This window comes from Chiloscyllium punctatum, chromosome 45 (assembly GCF_047496795.1).
Source record: "Chiloscyllium punctatum isolate Juve2018m chromosome 45, sChiPun1.3, whole genome shotgun sequence".
In the NCBI taxonomy this organism is placed as follows: Eukaryota; Metazoa; Chordata; class Chondrichthyes; order Orectolobiformes; family Hemiscylliidae; genus Chiloscyllium; species Chiloscyllium punctatum.
Genome location: NC_092783.1, coordinates 24,627,713 through 24,647,876, shown reverse-complemented (window position 1 = coordinate 24,647,876; position 20,164 = coordinate 24,627,713). Strand labels below are relative to the sequence as shown.

The 20,164-nt window shown below is 54.5% G+C and overlaps 1 long non-coding RNA gene across 1 annotated transcript; it reads left to right on the top strand.

Moving 5' to 3' along the window:
• The first annotated feature begins 6,018 nt into the window (after positions 1–6,018).
• Positions 6,019–18,291, top strand: LOC140467093 (uncharacterized). The gene is made up of 4 exons (XR_011955341.1): positions 6,019–6,105; positions 11,064–11,199; positions 14,768–14,829; positions 17,723–18,291. It is a non-coding gene; the product is annotated as an uncharacterized lncRNA (long non-coding RNA).
• The last annotated feature ends 1,873 nt before the right edge of the window (positions 18,292–20,164 follow it).

Genomic DNA, 20,164 nt, shown 5'->3' with positions numbered 1-20,164 from the left:
GAGAACAGAGGGATTCGGTGAGCACTGGGGGATTCGGTGAGAACAGGGGGATTCAGTGAGCACAGGGGGATTCGGTGAGAACAGGGGGATTCAGTGAGCACAGGGGGATTCGGTGAGCACTGGGGGATTCGGTGAGAACAGGGGGATTCAGTGAGCACAGGGGGATTCGGTGAGCACTGGGGGATTCGGTGAGAACAGGGGGATTCGGTGAGCACTGGGGGATTCGGTGAGAACAGGGGGATTCGGTGAGCACAGGTGGATTCGGTGAGCACTGGGGGATTCGGTGAGAACAGGGGGATTCAGTGAGCACAGGTGGATTCGGTGAGCACTGGGGGATTTGGTGAGCACTGGGGGATTTGGTGAGCACAAGGGATTCGGTGAGCACTGGGGTATTCGGTGAGCACCGGGGAATTTGGTGAGCACAAGGGATTCGGTGAGCACTGGGGGATTCAGTGAGAACAGGGGGTTTCAGTGAGCACTGAAGGATTTGGTGAGCACAGGGTGATTCGGTGAGCACTGGGGGAGTGGGTGAGCACAAGGGGATTCGGTGAGCACAGGGGGATTCAGTGAGAACAGGGGGATTCGGTGAGCACTGCGGGATTTGGTGAGCACAGGGGGATTCAGTGAGAACAGGGGGATTCGGTGAGAACAGGGGGATTTGGTGAGCACTGCAGGATTTGGTGAGCACAAGGGGATTCGGTGAGCACTGGGGGATTCAGTGAGCACAGGGAGATTCGGTGAGAACAGGGGGTTTCAGTGAGCACCGAAGGATTTGCTGTGCACACGGTGATTCGGTGAGCACTGGGGGAGTGGGTGAGCACAAGGGGATTCGGTGTGCACAGGGGGATTCAGTGAGAACAGGGGGATTCGGTGAGCACTGCGGGATTTGGTGAGCACTGGAGGATTAGGTGAGAACGGGGTGATTCGGTGAGAACAGGGGGATTCGGTGAGCACAGGGTGATTCGGTGAGCACTTGGGGATTCGGTGAGTACTGGGGGATTTGGTGAGCACTGGGGAATTTAGTGAGAACAGGGGGATTCAGTGAGCACAGGGCAATTCGGTGAGAACTGAGGGATTCGGTGAGCGCTGGGGGATTCGGTGAGTACAGGGGGATTCAGTGAGCACAGGGGGATTCGGTGAACCCAGGTGGATTCGGTGAGCACAAGGGGGATTTGGTGAGCACTGGGGGATTTGGTGAGCACTGGGGGATTCGGTGAGCACTGGGGGATTCAGTGAGCACAGGGCGATTCGGTGAGCACTGGGGGATTTGGTGAGCACAGGGAGATTCAGTGAGCACAGGGAGATTCAGTGAGCACAGGGGGATTCGGTGAGCACTGGGTTTGAGGGTACTATGGAATCACCAACCGGTGACTCTCCTGAAGACGGACTGCCTCTGTGGGCCACGAGAGAGAGAGAGTGTGTTTGTGTGTGTGTCTGTGTGTGTGTGTCTCTGTGTGTGTGCGCGAGTGTGTGTCTGTGTGTGTTTGTGTGTGTGTCTGTGTGTGTGTGTCTCTGTGTGTGTGCGCGAGTGTGTGTCTGTGTGTGTTTGTGTGTGTGTCTGGTGTGTGTGTGTCTCTGTGTGTGTGCGCGAGTGTGTGTCTGTGTGTGTTTGTGTGTCTGTGTGTGTGTGTCTGTGTGTGTTTGTGTGTCTGTGTGTGTGTCTGTGTATCTGTGCGTGTCTATGTGTGTCTGTGTGTGCGCGTGTTCATCTATGTGTGTATGTTTGTGTGTGTGTCTGTCTGTGTGTGTCTATGTGGGTGTGTGCATCTGTGTGTGTGTCTGTGTGTCAATGTGTGTGTGTGTCTGTATGTATCTGTGTGTCTGTCTGTGTGTGTCTGTGTGTGTGTCTGTATGTGTTTGTGTGTCTGTGTGTGTGTCTCTCTGTGTGTCCGTGTGTCCGAATGCATGTGCATCTGTGTGTCTGTGTGTGTCCACGTATCCATGTGTGTATCTGTGTGTCCGTGTACGTGTGTGTCCATGTGTGTCTGTGTGTGTGTGTGAGAGAGAGAGGGATGGAAGAAGCAAATGGAATGCAGAGTACTGGATTAATGGTAAGATACTTGGTAATGTAGATGAACAGAGAGGTCTCAGTGTCCATGTACATAGATCCCTGAAAGTTGCCACCCAGATTGATAGGGTTATTAAGAAGTCATACGGTGTGTTAGCTTTTACTAGTAAAAGGATTGAGTTTCAGAGCCATGAGATCATGCTGCAGCTGTACAAAACTCTGGTGCAGCCACATTTAGAGTATTGGGTACAGTTCTGGACACCGCATTATAGGAAGGATGTGGAAGCTTTGGAAATGGTTCAGAGGAGATTTACAAGGATGTTGCATGGTATGGAGGGAAGGTCTTACGAGGAAGGGCTAAGGAACTTGAGGCTGTTTTTGTTAGAGAGAAGGTTGAGAGGTGACTTAATTGAGATGTAGAAGATAATCAGAGGGTTAGATAGGGTGGACAGTGAGAGCCTTTTCCCTCAGATGGTGAGGGCTAGCATGAAGGGACATAGCTTTAAATTGAAGGGGAATAGAAATAGGGCAGATGTCAGAGGTAGGTTCTTTACTCAGAGAGTAGTAGGGGCGTGGAACGCCCTGCCTGCATCAGTAGTAGATTCACCAACATTAAGGGCATTTAAATGGGCATTGGATAAACATATGGATGAGAATGGAATAGTGTAGGATAGATGGGCTTCAGATTGGTTCCACAGTTCGGCACAACATCGAGGGCCTGTGGGCTGCACTGCTCTGGAATGTTCCATGTTCTATGAATACCAATTCAAGGCAGTTTCACTGCATCAGACAAGGTTGCCAATTGGTTGATGAGTGACCTCTGATTGGTCGAGGTGTTGTCATGGAAGATGCACCAATTAATGAGTTTGACAGTCAACTGCCGAGCTTTGTTTAAATAGAATAGATTCCCGACAGTGTGGAAACAGGCCCTTCGGCCCAACTGGTTCACACTGCCAGAATAACTGGGCTCTTGTTTGTTACCCCCCAGGGGACGTTATGTGCTCAGGGATGAAAGGACCCCCATTCTGGTCAGCCAATGGTCAGAGCCATTCACCACCAGAGCAGGTAAGGTACTGCCAGATTCCTACTTCTACCTCAGGTAGATGGGACTGTTTCAGTTTAAATGCAGCCCTTCCCTGGGATCTATTCATTACCCAACCCCGCTGTGTGGAACATTCTAGAAGGTGATTAACAGCAAGATGTAAGGGTTATTCTCTCTGCCATTCTTTGGGTGATTTTCCTGAGGTTAAAGGGTGAAGGGGGATGTAGCAGAGGCCACAACATGGCCTAACAAACAAGTCAGTATGTGAGAGTCCACAGGGAACCCAGAATCAGGACTGGCAAGGCCCTCAGCTTGGGAACATCCAGTGTCTATCCAGACACCTTCCGTGGCCCTCATAGACGCCCAATCCCAACAGCCGCCCAACCCCACACTCCCCCACTTTCATACTAACCCCTTCCTCACTCACCCACCTCAGCACACACTGCCTCCCACATTCCCTTCGCTTCTATACATGCCCTCTCCACACTCCTCCCCTAGACTCCCCTTCAGCACATCCCATCGTCCCCATCCTCTCTCCACAATCACCCCCCATATCACTCCCTTCATTTCCCTCACATACAAACCCCCTCCTCCCACACTCCCCATTCCCACTCCCTGTATCCACGTACCACCCTTCACCCCTACCCCAGGGTTCAGATTAGTGTTAACAGTCGTGTCACTGGGGGGGGGGGGGGGGGGATGTTGGAGGGTGGAGGGGAATGTTGTGGGGAGTGTGTTGGGGCTGGGGGGTGTGTTGGGGGGCGAGGAGTGTGTGTGTTGGGGGCGAGGAGTGTGTGTGTTGGGGTAGGGGGTGTGTGTTGGGGCAGGGGAGTGTGTGTTGGGGGCCGGGGGGGTTGTGTTGGGGGCCGGGGGGGGGGGTGTGTTGGGGGCCGGGGGGGGGGGGGTGTGTTGGGGGCCGGGGGGGGGGTGTGTTGGGGGCCGGGGGGGGGGGGTGTGTTGGGGGCCGGGGGGGGGTGGGGGGGTGTGTTGGGGGCCGGGGTGGGGGGTGTGTTGGGGGCCGGGGTGGGGGGTGTGTTGGGGGCCGGGGGGGGGGGGTGTGTTGGGGGCCGGGGGGGGGGGGGTGTTGGGGGCCGGGGGGGGGGGGTGTTGGGGGCGAGGAGGGTGTTGGGACGGGGGGAGTGTGTGGGGGGGTGTGTTGGGGCGGGGAGTGTGTTGGGGGGTGTGTTGGGGTGGGGAGTGTGTTGGGGGTGGGGGGTTGTTTTGGGGCGGGGAGTGTGTTGGGGGGTGTGTTGGAGCGGGGGGTTGTTTTGGGGCGGGGAGTGTGTTGGGGTGGGGAGTGTGTTGGGGCGGGGTGTGGGGTGGGGAGTGTGTCGGGGCTGGGAGTGCGTGGGTGCGGGGTGTGTGGGGGCTGGGAGTGTGTTGGGTTGGAGAGTGTGTTTTGGGGTGGGGAGTGTGTTTGGGGCATGTGTTGAGGTGGGGGGGGTGTCGGGGGAGTGTGTCGGGGGCGGGGGAGTGTGTCGGGGGCGGGGGAGTGTGTCGGGGGCGGGGGAGTGTGTCGGGGGCGGGGGGTGTGTTGGGGGAGGGGGTGTGTTGGGGGTGGGGAGAGTGTTGGGGGTGGGGAGAGTGTTGGGGGTGGGGTGTGAGTTGGGGGGGTGTGTTGGGGTGGGGAGTATGTTGGGGCATGTGTTGAGGTGGGGGGGGGTGTCGGGGGAGTGTGTCGGGGGCGGGGGAGTGTGTCGGGGGCGGGGGAGTGTGTCGGGGGCGGGGGAGTGTGTCGGGGGCGGGGGAGTGTGTCGGGGGCGGGGGAGTGTGTCGGGGGTGGGGAGAGTGTTGGGGGTGGGGAGAGTGTTGGGGGTGGGGAGAGTGTTGGGGGTGGGGAGAGTGTTGGGGGTGGGGTGTGAGTTGGGGGGGTGTGTTGGGGTGGGGAGTATGTTGGGGCGAGGGGGTGTGTTGGGGCGAGGGGGTGTGTTGAGGTGGGGAGTATGTTGGGGCGGGGGGTGTGTGTTGGGGTGGGGTGTGTGTTGGAGGGTGGGAAGTGTGTTGGGGGTGGGGTGTGTGAGTTGGGGCGGGGGAGTGTGTTGGGGCGGGGGAGTGTGTTGTGGGGAGTGTTTTGCGGGGTGGGGAGTGTGTTGGGGCGGGGGAAGACTGGTGGAGTGTGTTGTGGGGGGCAGTGTGTTGTGGGGGGCAGTGTGTTGGGGCGGGGGGGAATGTGTTGGGGCGGGGGGGTGTTTTGGGGCGGGGGGGTGTGTTGTGGGGAGTGTGTTGCGGGGTGAGGATTGTGTTTGAGGGGTGTGTTGGGGCGGGGGATGTGTTGGGGCGGGGGATGTGTTGGGGCAGCGCGCCTGTTGGGGGCGGGGGGGGTGTGTTGGGGGCGGGGGGTGTGTTTGGGTGGTGTTCGCGCGGATGAAATGATCTCAGTCTGAGCCCAGAAGTGCGGTTCGACAATCGGTAATTTTATTAAAATGTTTAACACCGGCGGAGACCAACCGAGGTCCGAATCTCGATCGCTCTCTCGCTCCCCCCGCGATGTTACAAGTTATATACTTCATGAGTCAGGATGTAGGAGATTGGGTATGAATGTGTGTGAATGGTGGCAATCATGGCTGGAGTATGTGTGAATGTCAAGCTTCCTGCCGTCCTCGGAGAGTCGGCAGCATACACAAAAGGTGTGCTGTTTATCTTTACATAAATGGGTCCGGGTGCTATCTGCTTGTCTCTCCGTGAGGGCTGGAGGCTAGCACCCACCTTTGTTACTTCCAAAGTGTCTGTTAGATTCATCCTGTTTGTTTGGTGTTTGTCTTTTGTGTCGGACTGTTTTGCATGATCAGGTTATGGGTGTGTGTCAGTTGGAACCTTGACGAGATAAGGTGGGTTTCGATCTGTGAGTCATGACCATTGTCTGGAGTCCTGACTAGTGTCTGGTCCGGTGTGTATTCGGATCTGTCTTTGGGCCCCCTTCTCCTGATCATGTGGTCGGGCTGGCAGCTACTGTTTTAGAATGAATACTGTCTGCTTTAAAATGGATACTACTGGCTCTCCCAATGTGGGCCTTGCTCCACAGTAAACACGGGGGCGGTTTATCACCCCACTTTGGGTGGGGAGAGTGTTGGGGTCAGGGAGAGTGTTGGGGTCAGGGAGAGTGTTGGGGTCAGGGAGAGTGTTGGGGTCAGGGAGAGTGTTAGGGTGGGGTTTGTGTTGGGGTGGTGAGTGTGTTGGGGGTGGTGAGTGTGTGGGGATGGGGGATGTGTTGCTGTGGGGACTGTGTTGGGGTGGGGACTGTGTGGGGATGGGGGATGTGTTGCTGTGGGGACTGTGTGGGGATGGAGGATGTGTTGGGGTGGGGAGTGTGTTGGGGTGGGGAGTGTGTCGGAGTGGGGAGTGTGTCGGAGTGGGGAGTGTGTCGGAGTGGGGGTTTGTGTCGGGGTGGGGGGGTGTGTCGGGGTGGGGAGTGTGTCGGGGTGGGGAGTGTGTCGGGGTGGGGAGTGTGTCGGGGTGGGGAGTGTGTCGGGGTGGGGAGTGTGTCGGGGTGGGGAGTGTGTCGGGGTGGGGGGTTTATTGTGGTGGGGAGTGTGTTGGGGTCGGGAGTGTGTTGGGGTGGGGTTTGTGTCTGGGGTGGGGGGTGTATTGTGGTAGGGAGTGTGTCGGGGTGAGGAGGATGTCGGGGGTGGCGAGTGTGTTTGGGTTGGGGAGTGTGTTTGGGGTGGGGAGTGTGTCGGGGCGGGGAGCGTGTCGGGGTGGGGAGTGTTTTTGGGTGTGGAATGTTTTGGGGTGGGGGGGTGAGTTGCCGTGGGGAGTGTTTGGGGGTCGGGGATGTGTTGCTGTGGGGAGTGTGTTGGGGTGGGGAGTGTGTTGGGGGTGGGGGGTGTATCACGGTGGGGAGGATTTTGGGGTGGCGAGTGTGTTTGGGGTGGGGAGGATGTTGGGGTGGCGAGTGTGTTGTGGGGAGTGTGTCAGGTTGGGGAGGGTGTAGAGGCGGGGAGGGTGTTTGGGGGTGGCGAGTGTGTTTGGGGTGGCGAGTGTGTTGGGGTGGGGGATGTGTTGGAGAGGGGTGTGTGTTGGGGTGGGGTGTGTGTTGGGGCGGGGAGCGTGTTGGGATGGGGAGGGTGTTGGGGCGGGGAGTGCGTTGGGGGAGTGAGTTGGGGCGGGGAGAGTGTTGGGGGTGGGGGAAAGTGGGGGCGGGGAGTGTGTTTGGGGGGAATGTGTTGGGGTGGGGTGTATGTTTGGGGGGGTGTTGGGGCAGGGAGTGTGTTGGGGGGTGTGTTCGGGTGGGGAGTGTGTTGGAGCAGGGGGTGTGTTGGGGTGGAGTGTGTTGGGGCGAGGGGGTGTGTGGTGGGGAGTGTGTTGGGGCGGGGGGGAGTGTGTTGTGGGGGGCAGTGTGTTGGAGCGGGGGGAATGTGTTGCGGTGTGGGGAGTGTGTTTGGGGGGTGTGTTGGTGTGGGGATTGTGTTTGGGGGGTGTGTTGGGGAGGGGAGTGTGTTGGGGTGGGGAGTGTCTTGGGGCGGGAGTGTGTCTTGGGGCGGGGAATGTGTTGGGGCAGGGATGTGTTGGGGCGGGGATGTGTTGGGGGTGGGAGGTGAGTTGGGGGGAGTGTGTCGGGGGCAGGGAGTGTGTCGGGGGAGCGTGTTGGGGGCGGGGAGCGTGTTGGGGGCGGGGAGCGTGTTGGGGGCGGGGAGCGTGTTGGGGGCGGGGAGCGTGTTGGGGGCGGGGAGTGTGTTGGGGGCGGGGAGTGTGTTTGGGGTGTGTTTAGGTGTGAGTGTGTTGGGGTGGTGGGGTGTGTTGTGGTGGGGAGTGTGTGGGGATGGGGGATGTGTTGCTGTGGGGAGTGTGTTGAGGGTGGGGGGTGTGTCCGGGTGGGGGGTGTATCGTGGTGGGGAGGATTTTGGGGTGGCAAGTGTGTTTGGGGTGGGGAGGATGTTGGGGTGGTGGGTGTGTTGGTGTTGGGTTGGGGAGGGTGTTGGGGTGGCAAGTGTGTTTGGGGTGGTGGATGAGTTGGAGAGGGGAGTGTGTTGGGGTGGGGGGTGTGTGTCCGGGTGGGGGGTGTGTGTCGGGGTGGTGGGCGTGTCGGGGCGGTGAGCGTGTCGGGGCGGTGAGCGTGTCGGGGCGGTGAGCGTGTCGGGGTGGGGGAGAGTGTCGGGGTGGGGAGTGTGTCGGGGTGGGGAGTGAGTTGGGGCAGGGGGTGTGTTGGGGCGGGGAGTATGTTTGGGGGGTGTGTTCGGGTGGGGAGTGTGTTGGAGCAGGGGGTGTGTTGGGGTGGAGTGTGTTGGGGGGGTGTGTTGCGGTGGGGAGTGGGTGGGGAGTGTGTTGGGGCGGGAGAAGACTGTTGGGGCGGTGGTGTGCGTTGGGGTGGGGGGAGTGTGTTGGGGCGGGGGGAGTGTTGTGGGGAGTGTGTTGGGGCGGGGGGAGTGTTGTGGGGAGTGTGTTGGGGCGGGGGGAGTGTGTTGGGGCGGGGGGAGTGTGTTGGGGCGGGGGGAGTGTGGTGGGGAGTGTGGTGGGGAGTGTGTTGAGGCGGGGGGAGTGTGTTGAGGCGGGGGGAGTGTGTTGTGGGGAGTGTGTTGTGGGGGGGCAGTGTGTTGGGGCGGGGGGAATGTGTTGGGGCAGGGGGGTGTGTTGTGGGGAGTGTGTTGTGGGGGGCAGTGTGTTGGGGCGGGGGGAATGTGTTGCTGGGTGGGGAGTGTGTTTGGGGGGTGTGTTGAGGTGGGGAGTGTGTTTGGGGGTGATGTTGGGGCGGGGAGTGATGTTGGGGCTGGGAGTGTGCTGGGGCTGGGAGTGTGCTGGGGCGGGGAGTGTGTTGGGGCTGGGAGTGTGCTGGGGCTGGGGAGTGTGTTTGGGGGTGTGTGGGGATGGGGAGTGTGTCGGGGGCGGGGAGTGTGTTGGGGGAATGTGTAGCGGTGGGGAGCGTGTTGGGGCTGGGGAGCGTGTTGGGGCTGGGGAGTGTGTTTGGGGGTGTGTTGAGGGTGGGGAGTGTGTTGGGGGTGGGGAGTGCGTTTGGGGGTGGGGAGTGTGTTGGGGTGGGGGGATGTTTTGCAGTGGGGGGGTGTGTTGGGGTGGGGACTGTGTTGGGGTCAGGAGTGTGTTACGGTGGGGAGTGTGTTTGGGCGGAGGGTGTGTTTGGGCGGGGAGTGTGTTTGGGCGGGGAGTGTGTTTGGGCGGGGAGTGTGTTTGGGCGGGGAGTGTGTTTGGGCGGGGAGTGCGTTGAGGTGGAGAGTGTGTTGAGGTGGAGAGTGTATGGGTGCGGGGAGTGTGTTTGGGTGTGGAATGTTTTGGGGTGGGGGGGTGAGTTGCTGTGGGGAGTGTTTGGGGGCTGGGGAGTGTGTTGGGGCTGGGGAGTGTGTTGGGGCTGGGGAGTGTGTTGGGGCTGGGGGTGTATGGGTGCGGGGGTGTGTTGGGGCTGGGCAGTGTGTTGCGGTGGGGAGTGTGTTGCGGTGGCGGGTGTGTTGGGGGGTTAGGAGTGTTGTGGGGAGTGTGTTGTGTTGGGGGGTGGGGGTGTTGTGGGGGGTGGGGGTGTTGTGGGGAGTGTTGCGGTGGGTGGTGCGTTGGGGGGTGGGGATGTTGTGGGGAGTGTGTTGGGGTGGGTGGTGTGTTGGGGGGGTGGGGGTGTTGTGGGGGGTGTGTTGGGGGGGTGGGGGTGTTGTGGGGGGTGTGTTGGGGGGGTGGGGGTGTTGTGGGGGGTGTGTTGGGGGGGTGGGGGGTGTTGTGGGGGGTGTGTTGGGGGGGTGGGGGTGTTGTGGGGGGTGTGTTGGGGGGGGTGGGGGTGTTGTGGGGGGTGTGTTGGGGGGGTGGGGGTGTTGTGGGGGGTGTGTTGGGGGGGTGGGGGTGTTGTGGGGGGTGTGTTGGGGAGGTGGGGTGTTGTGGGGGGTGTGTTGCGGTGGGGGTGTATTGTGGGGTGTGTGTTGGGATGGGGTGTGTGTTGGGGTGGGGGGGTGTGTTGGGTGTTGTGGGGAGTGTGTTGGGGTGGGGGGGTGTTGTTGTGGGGGTGTTGTGGGGAGTGTGTTGCGGTGGGGGTGTTGTGGGGAGTGTGTTGCGGTGGGGGTGTTGTGGGGAGTGTGTTGCGGTGGGGGTGTTTGGGGCGGGGGGTGTGTTTGGGGCGGGGGGTGTGTTTGGGGTGTGTTGGGGTGGGGTGTGTGTTGGGGTGGGGCGTGTTGTGGGGAGTGTGTTGCGTTGGGGGGTGGAGGTGTTGTGGGGGTGTTGTGGGGAGTGTGTTGCGGTGGGGGGTGTGTTGTGGGGGGTGTGTTGCGGTGTGTTGGCGGTGGGGGGTGTGTTGCGGTGGGGGTGTGTTGTATGTTGCGGGGTGGGGGGTGTGTTGGGGTGGGGGGTGTTGTGTGTTGCGGTGGGGGGTGTGTTGCGGTGGGGGGTGTGTTGCGGTGGGGGGTGTGTTGCGGTGGGGGGTGTGTTGGTGGTGGGGGTGTTGTGGGGGGGTGTGTTGGTGGTGGGGGTGTTGTGGGGGGGTGTGTTGGTGGTGGGGGTGTTGTGGGGGGGTGTGTTGGTGGTGGGGGTGTTGTGGGGGGGTGTGTTGGTGGTGGGGGTGTTGTGGGGGGGTGTGTTGGTGGTGGGGGTGTTGTGGGGGGGTGTTGCGGTGGGGGGTGTGTTGGTGGTGGGGGTGTGTTGGTGGTGGGGGTGTTGCGGTGGGGGGTGTGTTGCGGTGGGGGGTGTGTTGCGGTGGGGAGTGTGTGGGGTGTGTTGGGGTGGGGGGGTGTTGCGGTGGGGGGGTGTTGTGGGGGGTGTGTTGCGGTGGGGGTGTGTTGCGGTGGGGGGGTGTTGTGGGGGGTGTGTTGCGGTGGGGGGGTGTTGTGGGGAGTGTGTTGCGGTGGGGAGTGTGTTGCGGTGGGGGTGTTGTGGGGAGTGTGTTGCGGTGGGGGTGTTGTGGGGAGTGTGTTGCGGTGGGGAGTGTGTTGCGGTGGGGAGTGTGTTGCGGTGGGGAGTGTCGGTGGGGTTGTATTCACTGGAGGTGTGTGATGATGTCCTGCTCCAAGGGGTTGGGAGTATTTTGTACCATCGCACTGTGCTGTTTGCTTTGTTCTGACACTGATGGTGTTCCTCTGTCCATCCCCTCAGTGATCCCACTGCAGGGTCTCAGGGTGCCACCCAGCCTGCCAGCTCTCAGCACCATCACCATTATCAGCACTCTCATCACCTTCTGCCTACTGCTGCCACTCTGTCTGCTCACTGCCATTTACTGGAACCTCACACGGTGAGTGACTAACCCCAATCCTGAGCTAACCCAAACCACACTCCCTGCAGTTGGCCCAAACACCACGTCATCATTACTGCACACGCAATGCTGCAGGAACCCAGGTCGGCTGGGTCAGAAACTGAGTTAAATACTCCAAGTCCAATAGACTCTCGTTGGTGTGGCTAGTTCAGCTGGTACAGTGGCTACTGTGGGTGCAATGGGTGAGATGATGTACTGCCATTTTTCCAATGCTGAGAGTGTGGGGCTGGAAAAGCCCAGCAGGTCAGGCAGCATCCGAGGAGCAGGATAATCAATGTTTTGGGCTGGAGCCCTTCATCAGGAATGACTTTTTCCGTGTTTCCAATATCCCGAATCCTCACAGTGAGAGGCACTGTTCCTCTCAATCTGGATCCTAGGATTATATGGTGGGGCTGGATTTAGACCGAGTGGCCGAGGGCTCACACAGGAGGGTTTGGGAATGTCTGGGTGGGAGTTTGGGAAAGGGTTTGGGAACGACTGGGGGGGGGGGGTGCTTGGGAAAGGGTTTGGGACTGTCTGGAGGGTGGGTTTGGAAAGCGTCTGGGAGGGGGCTCCGTAATGAGCTTGGGAATGGGTTTGGGAATGTCTGGGGGAGTGGGTTTGGAAAGGGTGTGGGAGGGGTTCGGGGAATGGGCTTGGAAGGGGTTTCCAGATGGGGGTTTTGTCCTGGGCCTGGGTAGGGGTTGGGCCTGGGCCAGCCCGGGGATACTGTTACACCATGGAGCAGGGCAGGGAGTTACTCCTCTCAGTGCTGAGACAAGCCCATCGCAACCTGACCTGATGGGCTTAACAACAACAACTTACATTTATCCAGCACCTTGAAACAGGGCAGGTCCCCACACACTCAACAAGATTGACGTTAATATCAACACCAAGGCACACTGGGAGATATTGGAAACCCCTTAAAGGACGAGGATGAGATAGTCAAGCAGGGACATTGATTCCCCCAAATCCCTGAAGATGCATCCACTTCCACAGAGCAATGGAAATGGGGAATGGTGAAATAAGGGATGGATATTCCAGAGGATTGTGGGCCCCTGGAGGAGGACCCAGGAATATGGAGCTGCCCGGGTTTAGAAACCAGTCTGAGGGATTTACACTTGACTGGACCTCAGCAGTGAGGAGTGAGCAACACCAGGGGCCTCTCCGGATTTGGGTCAAAGTGTTCCACACAACGTGATTAACACCGAAGGAAGTGCTCATCTGACATCACACTCCCATGTCTTAGACCTCATGGAGCTCCAACGACAGGCAGGGATAGTCTGGGAGGACAGACTGCCGCAGCGGAAAGAGAAAGTGAGAGAGGGTGGATGGCTCTGGGAGAGAAGATGGACAAAGGATTTCCCCAGCCCAATGGTCACCCCTACACTGTCTAAATAGCTCATTGTTTCAGATAAACAATGTCCCTTCCTGCTTGTGATGACCTGATGACATTGGAATCAAGAATTCCTTCTTATGCCGTAAGATGTGTGAACAGAATTAGGTCATTCGGCCCATCAGGTGTGTTCCACCATTCGATCATGGCTGGTATGTTTCTCAACCCCATTCTCCTGCTTTCTCCCAGAACCCTAGACCCCTTACCAATCCAGACCCTATCTGTCTCTGCCTTAAAGACACACAATGACTTGGCCTCCCCAGCCCGCAGCGGCAATGAGTTCCACAGATTCCCCACCCTCTGGCTGAGGAAATTCCTCCTCATCTCAGCTCTATAGGGTTATCTTTTCACTCTGAGGCAGCGCCCTCAGCTCCGAGTCTCTCCCACCAGCGGAAACACCATCTCCACACCCACTTTCTCCAGGCCTCTCGGTATACTGTAAATTAGAATCAGAACCCCCTCATCCGTCTAAACTCCATCGAGTACAGACCCAGAGACCTCAACTGCTCCTCAGAGGACAAGCCTTTCATTCCCCGGGATCATTCTTGTAAACCTCTTCTGGACCCTTGGCAAGGCCAGCACATCCTTCCTTAGATACAGGGCCCAAAACTGCTCACAATATCCCGAATGCAGTCAGATCAGAGCCTTCCCCAGTCTCAGCTGTCCATCCCTGCTTTTGTATTCCTACCCTCAGGGAATGAAAGTTAACAATGCATATTGTCTTCCTCACTGAACCTGCAAGTTAACCTTGAGAGAACCCTGAATGAGAACTCCCAAGTCCCTTAGTGCTGCAGATTTCTAAAGTCTTACCTTATTTAGAAAATACTCTAAGCCTCTATCCGTCCTACCAAAGTGATAACCAAACACTTTCCCACATTGTACTCTATCTGCCATTTCTTTGCCCACTCTCCTAGTCTGTCTAAGTCCTTCTGCAGCCTCCCTGCCTCCTAACTGACCCTCCAACTATCTTTGTGTCGTCTGTAAACTTAGCAACAATGCCCTCAAGGTCCCTGGTCCAGATGGTTAATGTAGAACGTGAATAGTTGTGGTCCCAACAATGACCCCTGTGGAACTTCACTGGTCACTACTAATCACTCTTGAAAAAGACCCCTTTTCAAGCTGTCTGTGTGTTCGTCTCACTTTACTATCTCCTCCTAGCTTCCTGTGCATCCTCAGTTTGAATCCCTGCACTAATGGCTGCTGTGCCTTTGGTTCCTTTAGCCAAAACTCCAGAATCTGCAGCTCGTTGGCTCACTTTCCCTCTTACAACTTACATCATTGACCAAGATTTCAGATACCTGACCTAATCGAGCTGTCTGTGACTCAGCATTGGTACTTTACAATGTCATGTTCTCATGAGGCCATTTGGGGTGTCTTTAACTGCATGACAGGCACAATCTAAATGCAGGATGTTGTTGTTGTCTAATTGCCGGGGCATATTCTGTTAACCAACCCAAGGCATTGGGCAGCATGGTGGCTCAGTGGTTAGCACTGCTGTCTCACAGCACCAGGGACCTGGGTTTGATTCCCACCTTGGGTATCTGTCTGTGTGGAGTTTGCACATTCCCCCCCGTGTCTGTGTGGGTTTCTTCTCACAATCCCAAGAGTAGCAGGTAGATTAATTGGCCATGCTAAATTGCCCAGAGTTTTAGGTGCATTATTCGTCCGGGGTAAATATAGGATAGGGGAATGGGTCTGGGTGGGTTACTCTTTGGCGGGTGGGTGTGGACGTGTTGGGCCGAAGGGCCTGTTTCCACACTGTAGGGAATGTAATGTAGCGTGACAATGGGAGCAAGAATTTGCTTGTGTCGCTTTTGGGCAAAGAGGAGGATGGATCCTCCTTGTCGCCCCCTGATCCATTAAGAGACTGGGTTCTGAGAATGGTCCATTGTGAGTTGGGTGATCAACTCAATGGTAGGGCTTCTCCCAGCGTGGGAGAGTAAGGTCCCAACATACTTGCAGAAGTTCACGGGAGTTCGTTCTAGAGTTAAAGGTCATGTGTGGGTATGAAGAGCATATAAGCAATAGGCCATTCAGCCTCTCAATCTGCCCTGCCTGCCCTCACAGGGTGACAAGTCACTTGGCTCATTTGGAGACAGAGCCAGGGCTCAGGTTCATTCATTTCCATGGCTCCTTTCTGGATTGTGAAGAGCCCTCATTCTTGTTTTCCAGGACTGCTCGGAGGTGGCTCAGCGACTCTCAGACAGCAAGACCGCATTCAGCTGCCAGTCAGTGTGAGTCACCGTGACATCGCTGGGGATAGGGAGAGATCCCCTCCCATATCGACACGTCTCTCAACTCTCAGTATGAACACAGCACTGCCCTTAGCACCATCAATGCCAGGAACTGAAGCAGGCTGTTCAGCTCATTGATCCTTCAAAATCGACGTTTCGGGCAAAAGCCCTTCATCGGGAGTAAAGCTTTATTCCTGATGAAAGGCTTTTGCCCGAAACGTTGATTTCGAAGCTCCTCAGATGCTGCCTGAACTGCTGTGCTCTTCCAGCACTCCACTAATCCAGAATCTGGTTTCCAGCATCTGCAGTCATTGTTCAGCTCATTGAGTCTGCTGCATCATTCAGTATAACCTTTTCACCATAACCTTTGATTCCCTGATTTAAAAACCTGTCTCTCTCAGCCTTGAATATACTTCGTGACCCAGCCTCAACAGCCCCCTACAATCTGAGAGAAGAGGTTCCTCCTCATCTCAGTCTGAGATCTGTGACCCTTCACTCTGAGATGATGCCATCTCACCTGAGACTCTCCGACAAGGAGACACAACCCCATCGTTGTATCTACCCCTTAGAATCCTGTATGTTTCAAGAAGGTCACCTTTCATGTTTCTAAACTCCAATGAGTACAGGCCAAACGTGTTCAATCTTTCCTCAAATGACAGTCTATCCATCCTCAGGATCAGCTGAGTGAACCTTCTCTGGACTGTATCCAATCCCCATATAACTTTCCTTCGATAATGGGATCGAAACTGTTCAAAGTATTCCAGCTGTGGTCTGACTAGTGCCTCATACACTTTTTAGCAAGGCTTCCCTAAGTTTAGACTCTATTCGTTTTGAAATAAAGGCCAACATTCCATTGCCTTCCCTGTTACCTGCTGAACCTTTTATGATCAATACATGAAGAGCCCCAAATCCCTGTGTGGTACAATTTTCTGCAATCCTTCTCCATTTATACAATATTCAGCTCCTCTATCTTTCCTGTTAAAGTGCATAACCCTACATTTTCGCACATTATAGTCCCCTGACTTTTCCCCACTTACTTAACCTGTCTGTATCCCTCTGCAGACTCTTGTGTTATCCTCACCACTTGCCTTCCCACCTATTTTTGCATCATCCATAAACTTAGTTATAGTGCATTCACTTCACTTATCCAAGTTAGTGTATATTGTGACTAGTGTGACCCCAGTTTTGATCCCTCTGCCATTCAATTAGTTACAGATAGCCATAATGAAACTGCCCCCAATACCAACGCCCTGTCTTCTATTAACGAGCCAATCCTCTATCCATGCTAATATGCTATCCCCAACATCTTGTCTCTATTAAGCAGCCTTGGTATAGTACATTGTTTAATGCCTTTTGGAAATCCAGATATATCATATCTACTGGTTTCCCTTTAACTATCCAACTTTGATACATCCCCAAAGAACTCAAATAAATTCATTCAGAAAGTTAGGAGGTATGGGATACAGGGAAATGTGGCTGGATACAGAACTGGCTGGCTGAAAGAGGACTAAAAGTGGTACTGAATGGACTGTATTCCGTCTGGAGGTCAGTGATCAGTGGTGTCCCATAGGGATCTGTACTTGGGCCTCTGCTCTTTGTAGTTTTTATAAATGACTTGTATGAAGAAGTGGAAGGCTGGGTTGGTAAGTTTGCCGACGACACAAAGGTCGGTGGTGTTTGTAGATAGTGTCGAGGGCTGTTGCAGGTTACAACAAGACATTGAAAGGATGCAGAGCTGGGCTGAGAGGTTGCAGATGGAGTTTAACCTGGATAAATGCAAAGTGATTTATTTTGGCAAGTTGAATTTGAATGCTGAATACAGGGATAAAGACAGGATTCTTGGGTAGTGTGGAGGAACAGCAGGATCTTGGGGTCCATGTACATAGATCCCTCAAAGTTGCCTCCCAAGTTGATAGGATTGTTAAGAAGGTGCATTGTGTTTTGGTTTTCATTAACAGGGGGTTTGAGCTTAAGAGCTGCGAGGTTTTGCTGTAGGTCTATAAAACCCTGGTTAGACCACATTTGGAATATTGTGTCTAGTTCTGGTTGCCTCATTATAGGAAGGATATAGATGAGGGTGCAGAGGAGATTTATCAGGATGCTGCCTGGATTGGAGGGTTTGTCTCATGAAGAGAGGTTGGGTGAGCTCAAGCTTTTCACTCTGGAGAGAAGGAGGAAGAGAGGTGACGTGATAGAGGAGTACAAGATAATGAGAGGCTTAGATAGAGTACATAGCCAGAGACATTTCCCCAGGGGAGAAATGGGTGTCACGAGGGGTCAGAGTTTTAAGGTGATTGAAGGAAGGTTTAGGGGAGATGTCAGGGGTAGGTTCTTTACACAGAGAGTGGTGGGTGTGTGTAATGCACTGCCAGCTGTGGTAGTAGAGTCAGAGATATTAGGGACATTTAAGTGACTGCTGGACAAGCACATGGACAGCAGTAAATTGAGGGGTGTGTAGGTTAGGTTGATCTTAGATTAAGATAAATGATCGACACAACATTGTGGGCCGAAGGGCCTGTACTGTGCTGTATGTTCTATGTTCCATGTTCTAAATTTGCCAGCCCTGATTTCCCCTTCATGAAGCCATGCTGTCTTTAATCATATTATACATTTCTATATGATCAATTATTCCATCCTGTCTAATCGACTCTGACATTTTCCTGGTGATCGATCTGAAGATTACTGGCCTGTTGCTACTCTCTTTGATGCCCTCCCTTTTGAAGAAAGGGGTTATTTTACCTGTATTCTGACCCTCGGGGACATTCCAATACTAAAGATCCTTTGGAAGAATAAAGCATGAAACATACCTGATGGAGCAGCGCTCCGAAAGCTAGTGCTTCCAAATAATCCTGTTGAACAATAACCTGGTGTTGTGTGGTTTTTAACTTCCTAGGAGAAAGTGAGGACTGATCATGCTGGAGATCAGAGTCGAGAGGGTGGAGTCGAGAGTCGAGAATTCCTGATGAAGAGCTTATCCCTAGAACATTGATTCTCCTGCTCCTTGGATGCTGCCTGACCTGCTGTGCTTTTCCAGCACCACACTCCCGACTCTGAACTTCCTAAGTCTAGCATTCTTCCTGACTGGAGTCATGAGCGATTTACTTAAACATCTGCCATTGTTCCACACTGTGTTTTCTGACAAACGCTTTTCCCGGTCCACTCCGGCTATGTCTGCTGTCATCGCTGTGTAATTATCCTTATTTACGTTTAGTTAGTTGTTTCCAACCCAGGTTTCTCGCTCTCCAATTGAATGCCATTATATGATCACTATTTCCGAGTGAATCATTTACTCTGAGACCATGTATCAACCCTGCTGCATTTCACAGTGACAGATCTAATATAGACTGACTTTTGTTTGTGTCCACAACATATTGTTCTGGATAATTGTTTCAAACACTATATGAACTCTTCCTCACTGTTACCTTTGCCAATTTGATTTTCCTAATCCACATGAAGATTAAAGTCACCCATGATTAAGTAATTGCCTTTGTTACAAGTCTTCATTATCTGCCAATTTATTCTCTGTCTACTATATAGCTACTGTTAGGAAGCTGGAGACTACTCCCGACAGTGCCATCTTCATATTTGGTTTCTTATCTCCATGACAATCCAAGATGGAGGACGGGAAAAATTTCTGGTTGTGACAGTTACTCCTTGTTGAGGTATTTTCGGTGTTGGAGGTGATTTCCTCGAATTCCAGGAGGAACTATTACTGTTTTTGTATGTTGTTGCATTGTTTTGGAACTTTGGAGAAAAAAAATTCAAAACAACAGTGGTATTAGAAAGGGAGGAGTACAGACAAAGGAAGCACATGGGCAGGTCAGTGCAGGGGAGAGAGAGCGAGAACCTGACACCACAGTGTACCTGCACAGTTACTGCCTTTGCTGTTTGAATTCGCTGGACACTGGAGTGCGTCTGGGAAAATCAACAAGCAGTGAAATTCACAACTAATCTTGGAGGAACGGTTTAGGCAAAGTCACAGTCGCAACACAGAATCAGAGAAGTGAATAGTTTTAACCTGGGACAGTGCGTTGTCGAGGAATAAGACGGTGTTATTTTCTGGGTCTGTAAAGGAGCAAAAATGGCCTTCAGTAGAATGATATGCGCTTCTTGTCAGATGTGGGAGTTTAAGGAGAGTTTACTGCAGATTATATCTGCTATAAATGCTATTGGTTGCAACTCCTATCAGATCGAGTGGATCAGTTGGAGAGACAGTTAGAAGCGATGAGGAATTTGCAACAGCAACAGTATGTGATGGACGGTAGTTATAGGAAGGGGGGATAGTCTCAGATACAGTCACATAGATGGGTTAACTCCAGGAAGGGTAAGAGAGGTAGGCAGCTAGTGCAGGAGTCTTTTGTGGATGTACCCATTTCAAACAGATATGATGTTTTGGAAAATATAGGGGGTGATGGATTCTCAGGGGAATGTAGCACGAACAGCCAAGTTTCTGGTATTGAGACTGGCTCTAATACAACGAGGGTACATCGGCTTCCAAGAGATCAATTGTGTTCGGGGATTCTGTAGTCAGAGGTACAGACAGACGTTTCTGTGGCCAGCAGAGAAAAAGCAGAATGGTGTGTTGTTTCCCTGGTGCCAAGATCAAGGAAGATTCAGAGAGGGTGCAGAATGTTCTCACGGGGGAGAGGGGCCAGCAGGAGGTCATTGTCCACATTGGAACCAACGACATTGGAAGGGAAAAGGTTGAGACTCTGAAGGGAGATTACAGAGAGTTAGACAGAAATTTAAAAAGGAGGTCCTCAAGGGCAGTAATATCTGGAGGAGGGGGGGCGGAGGGGGGGGCGCGGGGAGGGGGGGCGGGGGGGCGGGGGGGGAGGTGGGGCCAAGGGAGATAGTGATGAAAGAGATCGATCTGAGATGGGTACAGCTGAGTCAACAGTCAGGGCAGGCAGGGACAAGGTAGGACTAATAAACTAAACTGCATTTATTTCAATGCAAGGGGCCTAACAGGGAAGGCAGATGAATTCAGGGCATGGTTAGGAACATGGGACTGGGATATCATAGCAATTACAGAAACGTGCCTCAGGGATGGGCAGGACTGGCAGCTTAATGTTCCAGGATACAAATGCTAACGGAAGGATAGAAAGGGAGGGCAAGAGAGAAGGGGGAGTGGAGTTTTTGATAAGGGATAGCATTACAGCTGTGCTGAGGGCGAATATTCCCGGAAATACATCCAGGGAAGTTATTTGGGTGGAACTGAGAAATAAGAAAGGGATGATCACCTTATTGGGATTGTATTATAGACCCCCCCCCCAATAGTCAGAGGGAAATTCAGAAACAAACTTGTAAAGAGATCTCAGCTATCTGTAAGAAT